The following is a 10,451-nucleotide window of genomic DNA, read 5'->3' as shown; positions in this document are numbered from 1 at the left end:
GCATGGGGGAGGTGTTTGTTCATCCTTGCTGGCCAGCTGAGGAAGGCACTACCACAATTCCTTCTCATCCCAGTCAGAATGGCAATGGCGGTCCTCAAGAAGGCAAAGGAGAACCAGTGCTGGAGAGGCTGTGAGGCCATGACCATTGGGTTGCATGGAAAGTCCTGGAAGGCGGAAAAAGAGGAGCAAAAATAATGTAATTACATTTCAATTAAAAAATGCCAAGATTTAAAAACTCAATCTTTTAAAATCAAAGTAAATCGGTGTGTGTGTGTGTGTGTGCGTGCGCGCGTGCGCGTGCCTGTCTGTCTGTCTGTCAGTCAGTCAGTTTCCCTCTCTTCTTTCCTTTCTCCTCCCACCTCTGTCCCTCTCTCTGACCAATCTGGCCTTAAATTCACATTGATCTGCCTACCTGCCTGTCCTGAGTGCTGGGATAAAAGGCTTACTTCCCCGACAGACACCTGGCTCAGAGCAAATCTTTAAGGAAGGCCAGCTCTTTAAATAAATGCTGGGCGGTCTTCTTAAATGGGAGCATCGTTACAAAGAGTCAACCCTTTTGAGTGACAGTCTGGCTTTTAAATAAAATGCTATCATTTCCTCCCATTTTTCATCTTTTAATTATACATATTCTTTTAATAAAGATAAAATTGGATTAGAACCAGGGCCTAGAGAAGGGTGAGTCCCATTGGATTCTTTTCTGCCCAGACCTTGGGGACTTCTGCCAGAAACCCCTGAAGTAACAGGCTTGGAGAAGAGGCTGGCTGAGGGAACAGTTTGTATTTGGGCCATTCTTATCCAACACTTTCACTTCCTCTGGGCCAAAATGTATTTGGGCTCCCATTTTGGCGAAGAGGTCTCTTCCCAGCAGGGAGTATGGGCAACCAGGGATGACCATAAATAAGTGGGTTACCATTCCCACTCCCAAGTCCACCTTTCTTTGGGTAGTTCATGGATACAGCTTAGTAGCAGTTGTCCCTTGCACCAATGTTTTTTGATTTGATGGTGGCCCCAGCAGTTGTTTAAAAACAGAATGTTGTAACCTTGTGTCCACCAGAAAGTCAATGGGCTTCCCTTCCACCTTCAGGGTTACCTAGGGCTTATGGTGGGGGATTGGGCCCTGACACCCTCAGTTGTCCAGTTCTTCCAACTTCAGAGCCTTTGGCTCGCTGTGATTCTTCTTTGGACACTCATGCTTCCAGTGGCCTTTTCCCTTGCAATAGGCACATTGGTCCCTTTCTAATGGAAGGTGGGCTTTTCCATCAGTGAGGGCTGGTTTACCTTTGCCCCTTCCACAAGCTAGGTTTTTCAGCTCTCTCTCATCAGGACAGCCATCCCAATTTCAGTTTTCAATGCTGAAGCTGGTTTCTACACGGGTTTGAACGCTATGACTCACAAAAAGTAGCCAGGTTCTAGGCACGTTTGATGTCTTGTGTGCAATAACTTGTGTAATATTATAGACAGTTTCAATGTGATTTGCCTGTTTTCAGAGCTATAACTTACATAACTCTCTGGCTGGTTTCTATTCTTGTTTATGTACTTTTTTATATTTATATATTTTTAAAAATATTTAATTTTTTTTACTTACTCACTTTATATCCTGCTCACTCCCCCCTTCTGATCACCCCCTCATACAGTCCTTCCCCCTACCCACCTACCCCTTCTCCTGTGAGCAGGTTGGGGGTTCCCTTGTTATTCCACAACCCTGGCATTTCAAGTCTCTGTGAGGCTAGCCATTTCCTCTCCCACTGAGGCCAGACAAGGCAGCACAGGTAGAAGAATATATATTATGTGTAGGCAATAGCTTTTGGAATAGACTCTGTTCCAGTTGTTTGGGACCCACAGGAAGACCAGGCTGCACACTGGGGATACAGAACCTGAAGAGGCTACTCCCTGTAGCCAGGCAGGAACCCCAGTGGAGTGATCCAGACACCAACCCACCTGCAAAACTTTCAACCTAAATTTATCCTGTTTATGTATTTTAACACTGTATGTTGCAAGGCATTGTAGCTGTCTTCTGCTGCACTTAGAGTTTTTTTAATGCAAAATACTCAAGAAACTCAGAGTGGGTTTTAATCATCTTGGGGGCAGGTGGTTAATGATACAACTCAAACCACACTGTAGCCAGTTTTTACTTGAGTTGATTGATTTTTGACACTATTACTCCCATGCTACTTTTGAGGTGGTTTTTTGTTGTTGTTGTTGTTGTTTGTTTGTTTTTGGTTTTTTGTTATTTTTGTTTGGTTTTGTTCGCTTATTTTAACACTGTAACCCCCACAATGTGGCCTGTCTCTACACTTGCTTATGGATTTTAACTCTGTATCTCTGCTGCTGAAGGATGTGGCCAGTTTCTATGTACAATTACAGTTTTGAGTGCTGTAACTTGCATAAGTCTCTAAGCTGGTTTCTGCCTCCGTTTATGGTTTTTTAACACTGTCACCCAACACTGACTGGTTCCCATTTGTGCTTATTATTTTCAAGGCAATAGCTCCCATAACTCAGAGCAGATTTCCGTGTGCTTTAATGTCTTTTCAACATAGTATTTTTATTGACTCTTTGGGAGTTTCAATGTCATACACCCCAATCACGTTAACTTCCCAGTCCTTCCATGGCTGCCCCCTTTCCTTGCCCTTGTGACCACCCCAACAAAACAAACAAATAAACCAAAAACCCAATAAAAAAAAATCCAGACAAAGTCCAGTTTGTGTTATCTGTATATTCACCAGACTGTGGTCAAACTCTCATTGGCCTGTCCCTTAAATAGAACTGAGTCTTTCCCTTTCTGCACTCGTTTTGGAAGCCATCCATTGTGGAGAGCTACACTTCAGCATTCTTATCAAACGTGTTTACGAGTTCTCTTGGATATCTTCCTGTTTATGCTGTTATATTTTTTGGCGAGAGGGTTGGGGTGGGGGTAGTGGTTGCCACAGCAACTGTCTATCGTAACCGTAACTGTGCATCTTTAGTCATCGATATTATTGACCAAGTAGCTTTCTTGCTTTCCTTTCCTGTCAGCGGGAATTTGGATGAAGGGCTTCCACTTGGTTTTTGGAGAAAGCACAGACCAGGGACATGGCCCCAGTAGCAGTAAGACCACAGACACAGACGAGGTCTTTGGAGGCAGCCTGGACCACAGACATCAATATGGTCTCAGGTGGCAATGAGGCCACTCACATGAATTCGGTCCCCAACAATAGTAGGGTGGCCTGCAGACATCAACCTGACCTCAGGCTGAAGCACTGACCACAGCCATCAACAGCCATCACAGACATCAACACAGACCCGAAGGAGCTGTCCACAATGGCAGCACAGTTCCAAACTGAATAAAAAGTGGGTCATTTTCATAAAAGATCAGTTCTTTTTAAAGAGTCGTTCCTTTAGATAAAAGTGAAACTCTCAAATAAAAAGGTATCATTTTCATATTAGTCAATAGGTTTTATGAAGAATCAACCCTTTCGATGAAAGTCCAACCTGTAAATAAAAAGTTGAGCTTTTATGAAAAAGTTTTAGAAAGACCCAGACTTTCCTACATTACTTACATTCATACTTTTCTTTCCAGTTTGAGTTTGTCTATGTATTTTAACACAAACAAACATGCATTAAAGTGAAATTTATCAATGAGTTGACAGATAATACATGTATTTAAAGCTTTACCACATTGATTACATTTATAGGGTGTTGTCAGTCAGGAACATCCATGGACTGCTAGATGTGACTTCACGGCAATCAGGCATCATTACAGCCAGCTCTCAAAGGACCCAGCGAGGAGAAACTAGAGAAGTCGTCTCTAGCAGCACCAAGAGGTGACAGCATCTGCTCCTGTGTCTGAACTTTTGCAGATCTGCCATGACCCCTGTCCCATGGTCCTTTGTGCATGTGTCTCAGACCCAATAAAAGCCTCATTCTACCTGTCCCCCCTTCTCTCCTCCCTCTCTCCCTCTCCAAGAAGCTGCCTTTGTTTGCCCCTCCCCCCACCCCAATAAACCTTCCACATAAGACCTGCTGCATGGTGTGATTTGTTTGGGTCTCTCCATATACTTCTAACATAGGGTTTCTCTCCAGTATGACATCGTTCATGCCTCCCATATCTTGTATGACAATGTTCTTAAATATTGCAGTCTTCCCGTTTGTAGCCTATAACAGTGAGGTAGTGGGTCTCCAGCATCAAATTCTTGAAGAGACGTTTCTGGGAAGGATCCAGTAAAGCCTACTCTTCACAATTGAAGTTCACTTATTCATCTTGTCTTAGGTCACTGCTTTCCTGTCTTGCTCCACTCAGAGCTCCCTGCAGAGGGAAACACCATACAGAAACACTCACCTAAGAGTTTTCAAAATGAAATGAAATGATGAAAAGATGATGAGGTCCTGTAACACCTTAAAAAAAAGTGACACGTGATGATGAAGAAATATAAAATTGGGAAATAAAATAAGTGGTCTCATAATAATAAAAACTAAAATGCAATCCAATATAGAACTGAATCAAGGAGGCAAAATATAATAAAATACAATCATGTAATGAAATAACAAAAAGATATAATGAGACAATGTACGGAAGAAAACAAGGTGAAGATCAAATCAAACCCTTAAAATGAAATTTAAAGTAAAAAAAATTATGAAATGAGAGGAAATAAAACTGTGAACTGAAATCTAGTAAATGGATGTGATGAAAGAAATTAGAATAAACGTTATAAAATGAAATAATATGAAGAAGAGTGGAAAGATGAATGAAATTAAGTTTAAATATTCTCAATAAAGAAAATTAAACAAATAGGAAAAAATGAAATATCGATTAATTAATTGAAAAGGAAAGTACAATTTCAGACAGGAATCTAAATCTTAGGCTAGAACAAAGAAATAGGCTTCAGACATGAAAATGCCTTTGGCTTAGGACAGAGAAGCAGGCTCAGATATTTTGGTCATCCTGATAAGCCCTTAGAAACAGTGATCACAGGTGTGTTCACAGAACTTTCTTGCCTTCTTTGTTCTTTGACTATTTGTGTTTATGGTCTGGCTTGTTTTTTGACTATTTGCATCTATTGTCTTGCTAGTCACTCAACCTAGACCTGACCTTAATACTCACATGTAATTAAAATGGTATAAAAGCAAACAGGAGGAGGGGGATGTGATAGGGGGTTTCAAGGAAGGGGAAGTGGAGAAAGGGGACAACACCTGAAATGTAAATAAACATAATATCCAATAAGAAAAAGAATTGTAAAATAAAAAAAGTGAAAAATTACTAAAAACAAATGAAGGAATTTTGAAAAAAATGAAAGTACTGTGAATAAAAATGTAATGAAATGAAGTACATAGATGGAATGAAATTGAACAGAAATAAGCAAAATTTATTGGAGACAATTAGATGTCCTGTAGTGCAAGAATTACAGAAAATCAAGGAAAATAATGAGATGATGATAGAGAATGAGGTGAAAGGAGGAGAGCTTAGGACGTGGAATTAAAATCGTGAAAGGAGTCGAAATGCGATACAACATTTAGTAATCAAAAGCAATGTAATGTAATGAAGTGAAGTGAAAGAAAAAAAAACAACAGAGATGATACAAAGAGAGATATCGAAAAATGGACTGACAGGACATGAAATATGAAACAAAGAGCTGAAAGGGATGGAAGATAACTTCATTTAATGCAATTTAATTTAATCTAACCATTAATAATAATTCAATATAAGAGTTTTAATTTTACGTAACTAACTTAACATAACTTGACGCAATGGATTCAAATATAATGAAGTGTAACAAAAGAATTGTAAAGGAAACGGTGAAGTAGGCTAAAGACATGACTAAATGACATAACAAATGAAAAGAAATCGTTTAAGATCGCTTTAATTTAAACAGATTTAGAAAGAAAGTTATATGAAAAACCGTAAATAAATATTTAAAATTGTACAAAATAAAATGAATAAAAATATTACAGAAAGGAAACCACTGTGAACAAAATGTAATGAAGTAGAAAACTGCAATTAAGTTCAATGGAAATATGGAGTAAAATTTAATAGACACAAATTTCAGGTGATGATATAGGTTCAGAAAATTAGTTATACTAATAAGATGATGATGATAAAGAAGGTGGGAAAATGAGGAGAGATCAGGACATGGAATTAAAATATTGACATGAGTCCAGATGAAATATGATGTGACATAAGGAGACACACAAATGAGGTGAAATGTAAGAATGAAATGACACAAAACAAAATGAAATGGTGTTAAAAGAAAATAAAAAGGCCACGAGCTAAGGGCAATGAAACACTGAAAGAATAAAAAGAAATGTAAGCACTGGGAATTTAACTTACTGTCATGTTCATGTTTTATGTTTATCTTTAGATGTTATTGTATTCTATATTTTATATCTTTTGTGTTTTATATAATAAGTAATCCATTAATTTAAATGAATGAAACCTTTTTAAAATGCAGGAACAAGTAGAACCATGAAATGAGATAATGAAAAGAAGCTAAAAAATGGTGATCAAATAATGGAGGGAATTGCAACAGAAAAAGAGTAACTGTAGAAGGAAAACAGGCATTGAAGTGAAACTGTGAGAGTGAGTGTAAGGAAAAAAAATGGACTAAACTATCATCATGAAAGAAAGTAAAAGGATGAGATGACATGATTGGGAAACTAGAAATAAATTTAATGAAAGCTATTCTATTTCATGTAATAAAAGAGATAAAAAGGATGATCCAATTTTACCCGAAGAAAATAAAGTATAACAACATATGATGATATTATGAAGTGTAAGTAAATGAAACATGAAAACATAAAAGTAAAATATATGAATAGGTTAACAAATAAAACTACTGTGAATGAAAATGTACTGACATGAAATATGTAATAAAATTAAATAGAAATATGAAGCAAAATATACTCAAGGCAATTAAATTTCATGTGATGAACACTTACCTGATATTAATTAAAACAATGAGATTATTCTAAGGACATGAGGTGAGACAGCATCAGAAAAATGAGACAGAATAATATAAACTGAAACAGAGAGAGACAGAAACAGAGACAGAAACGGAGACAGTATCAACAAAATAAGAGGAAAAGCTCCGTGATAAAGCCTTGGAAGGATGAAAGGAAATATAATTTAATGCAATTGATCGATTTAAAAAAATCGGTCTATTTAAACCGAGTTAAAAAAAAAATCGGTATATTTAAACCGAGTTAAAGAAAAAAAAAAAAAAACTCAATTTATTTAAACCGAGTTAAAAAAAATCGGTATATTTAAACCGAGTTTTAAAAAAAAAAATGTTTATTTAATCTGAGTTTTTAAAAAAAAATCGATTTGAACCGAGTTTTAAAGAAATTGGCATATTTAAACTGAGTAAAAAAAAAAAAACGGTATATTTAAACCGAGTAAAAAAACAAAAGGTTGATTTAATCCGAGTTTTAAAATAAATGGATTTAAACCGAGTAAAAAAAATCGGTATATTTAAACCGAGTAAAAAAAAAAAAAAAATCGGTTTATTTAAACCGAGTTAAAAAAAAAAAATCAGTTTATTTAAGCCGAGTTAAAAAAAAAAAAATTCGGTTTCTTTAAATCGAGTTTTAAAAAAATCGGTTTAAACCGAGTAATAAAACTTCGGACTATTTAAACCGAATTAAAAATCGGGTAATTTAAACCAAATTTTAAAAATCGGTTTATTTAAACCGATTTCACAAGAAAGTAGCCTTCTCCACAGCCTGCTTGTGCTGTGGCAGCCAATGAGGGCAGAGCTCCTCCCTGCCGCCCCACCCTTCTCCCCAATTTGGTGGTGGTGGGAGGGGGCTATAAAAAGGGACAGCCTTGTGTGAGAGGCAGGCTCTGCCTCACTCTATCTAAATTGGAAAGCAAGATCTGTTGTGTGGAAAACTGAAGAACCAATACCGAGAACTTGTATTCTAAGATACTGCAGCAGCAGACCGGCCCCAGTAGTCTCTGCCTTTCCTGAATTCAAACTGCTGAGAAATTGACGATTTGTAAAAACAAAAATTGTTACTGAGAAATTCTATAATACGATATTACAGCTGCGGACAGGCTTCGGTTGGCTCGCTCTCATTGAAATCACATTGCTGAACAATTTGCGGTTTTAATAATAATATTATTGACGATGATAATGATGAGGATTATGATGATGATGATGATAATTTTTAGCGTTGTAAAGATAACAATGATGAAGAGAAAGAATCTGACAACGATGGTGATAATAATGATATTAATGACATTAATGATAATAATGATAACTCTTGCAGTTTCAAGGATAATAATAATGATGATGATGGTGATGATGATAATAATAAGCATAAAACCTTTTATGGAGAATCTCTATACTAAGATATTCCAGCAGCAGACCGGCCTAGGTCGGCTCTGCCTCATGGTACCCAAACTGCTGAGCAATTTACCTTGTGTAAGAAGGAAAAACTGCCATCCAGAAACCTTGAGAGAGCAGGAGATGAACCGCCCTGACTGCTCCCTAGATGTTCCTATTGAAACTCCTATTTGTGCCAGGGAGCCAAATATCTGCTGTGTGAGGGTGGAGGAGGCTGGGGAGGCCTGGGAGAGAAGAGCAGCTGCAGAGCCCAGGCCTTGTGGGGTCCAGACTGGGGAATGGCTGCAACCTTGGTCAGTGCCCTGCTTGCTGCCCCTGGGACAGTTCTCCTCAGGGGCTGAGTGCATTTCCAGGGAGGAAGCACTCCCCAGCCTGGCTCAGGGCTCTGTGGGCTCTCCCTGGCAAAGGGATCCTAGCAGAGTGCCATGGGAGCCTGGCAGCTGGGTGCCTGCCTTCAGTCCTGGCAGCCCGAAGCCAGAGGCTGTGGTGGGAGAGGAGGGACCCCCGCGGGTCCACTGCTGCCCTGCAATCAGTGACCCCAGGGAGACTCAGAGAACAGCAGGCTCCCTGGGGCTCCTGCACCCTGCAAATCCTGCTTGATTACTCACTGCCTTCAATTTCAAAATAAAAACACCCTGAGAACTGCATTCTCTGTTTTCTGGCCATGTTGTTCTTTATCTTATGCTCAAAAACAGTATTGACACACTAGACCCAGGTGGGCCTGGGAGGTGCTTAACTGTCATCCCAGGGTTCTACCCTGCTGAGGCAGGAGGAGGTCTGCTGCAAATTGCAGCCCTGTCACTCTAGCTCAGCCAGCATCAGGCAGGATTGAGCCACCCAGAGTACTTGTTTGGTAAATACAATTTTTAATTCAATGCATAAGTGGTTTTAGTTACTTTTAGTTAAATCTTACTGACCTGCTGCTATGTCTAGTGCTGCTCAGGCTCCCCAGTGGGAAACTCGGTCTTTCCAGAATTTGCTGCTGTTGCTGTTGACACCCCATCTTTGCCAGCAGCTTCCATTTGAAAGCTCAGTGTCTTATTAGATAGTGGAGCAGATGCCCTGCTGGGTGAGTGAGGAGTAGCCAGTTGGTTGCCTTTCTGGATCCTTTCAGCCTGGTTGGCCTTCCTTCAGTTCCTTTTTCTGCTGGCTGTGTGGTTCACCCTTTTCTATTAGGTAGGTAGCAGAGTCTGCTTTCGGTTTTTCAGAACGCTTTATTTAAACCGATTTTGCAAGAAAGTTGACTCTCTGCCTTCTCCACAGCCTGCTTGTGCTGTGGCAGCCAGTGAGGGCTTTTTCAATGCAACACTTACATAGTACTTTAGGTATAGGCTGCACTTGCATGGATTTTACTGGATGTTTGACACTTTAGGGCCAGTCTCCCTATCATAAAGGCTTAACACAGCAAACTCTTCTAATGCAGCATTTTTACTTTATAGTTTATATTTTATTTTGAGCTTATGTAACACTTTGCTTTTGGGGAGAGGAGGAGAGGAGAACCCCTTGTTGTAAAGATTTTCCTTTGGGGACTCTGTCCCCGTTTTCTTTTTATCCATGCCCTCCTCCTTTGAAGCACCTTCCAGCTGGATCTGGTCTCCCCAGCTGTACAGATGGCCCTGGCCAATATAATCTGGATTTAGAAGAGGGCAGCCCTGAAACTTCTGCCTTCCTGAGTTCCAATTAAATGGTTGGTTCACTGCCCTCAAAGAAAGAAAGGAAGGAAGGAAGGAAGGAAGGAAGGAAGCAAATAAAGATGGAAAGAAGGAAGAGTTGAAAATAAAAAAAAATTTACAGGAGAAAAATAAAATATATGACTAAATAGCTAAATGAATAAAAATGAAAATTAAACATATAGGTAAAAATGAAATATCGATTAATGAATTGAAAAGGAAAGTACAATTTCAGACAGGAATCTAAATCTTAGGCTAGAACAAAGAAATAGGCTTCAGACATGAAAATGCCTTTGGCTTAGGACAGAGAAGCAGGCTCAGATATTTTGGTCATCCTGATAAGCCCTTAGAAACAGTGATCACAGGTGTGTTCACAGAACTTTCTTGCCTTCTTTGTTCTTTGACTATTTGTGTTTATGGTCTGGCTTGTTTTTTGACTATTTGCATCTATTGTCTTGCTAGA

General features: G+C 39.0%; 1 long non-coding RNA gene across 1 annotated transcript; it reads right to left on the bottom strand.

Annotated features, from left to right (window-relative positions):
- Window positions 1-1,970: 1,970 nt before the first annotated feature.
- Window positions 1,971-9,527, bottom strand: LOC143435070 (uncharacterized). Its single transcript, XR_013105038.1, has 3 exons — window positions 9,236-9,527; window positions 3,997-4,282; window positions 1,971-3,468 (listed from the first exon to the last, which is right to left on the bottom strand). It is a non-coding gene; the product is annotated as an uncharacterized LOC143435070 (long non-coding RNA).
- Between the last annotated feature and the right edge of the window lie 924 nt (window positions 9,528-10,451).

This window comes from Arvicanthis niloticus, chromosome 19 (genome assembly GCF_011762505.2).
Source record: "Arvicanthis niloticus isolate mArvNil1 chromosome 19, mArvNil1.pat.X, whole genome shotgun sequence".
NCBI lineage: Eukaryota > Metazoa > Chordata > Mammalia > Rodentia > Muridae > Arvicanthis > Arvicanthis niloticus.
The sequence above is the reverse complement of the archived record's forward strand: the minus strand, read 5'-3'. Positions and strand labels throughout refer to the sequence as shown.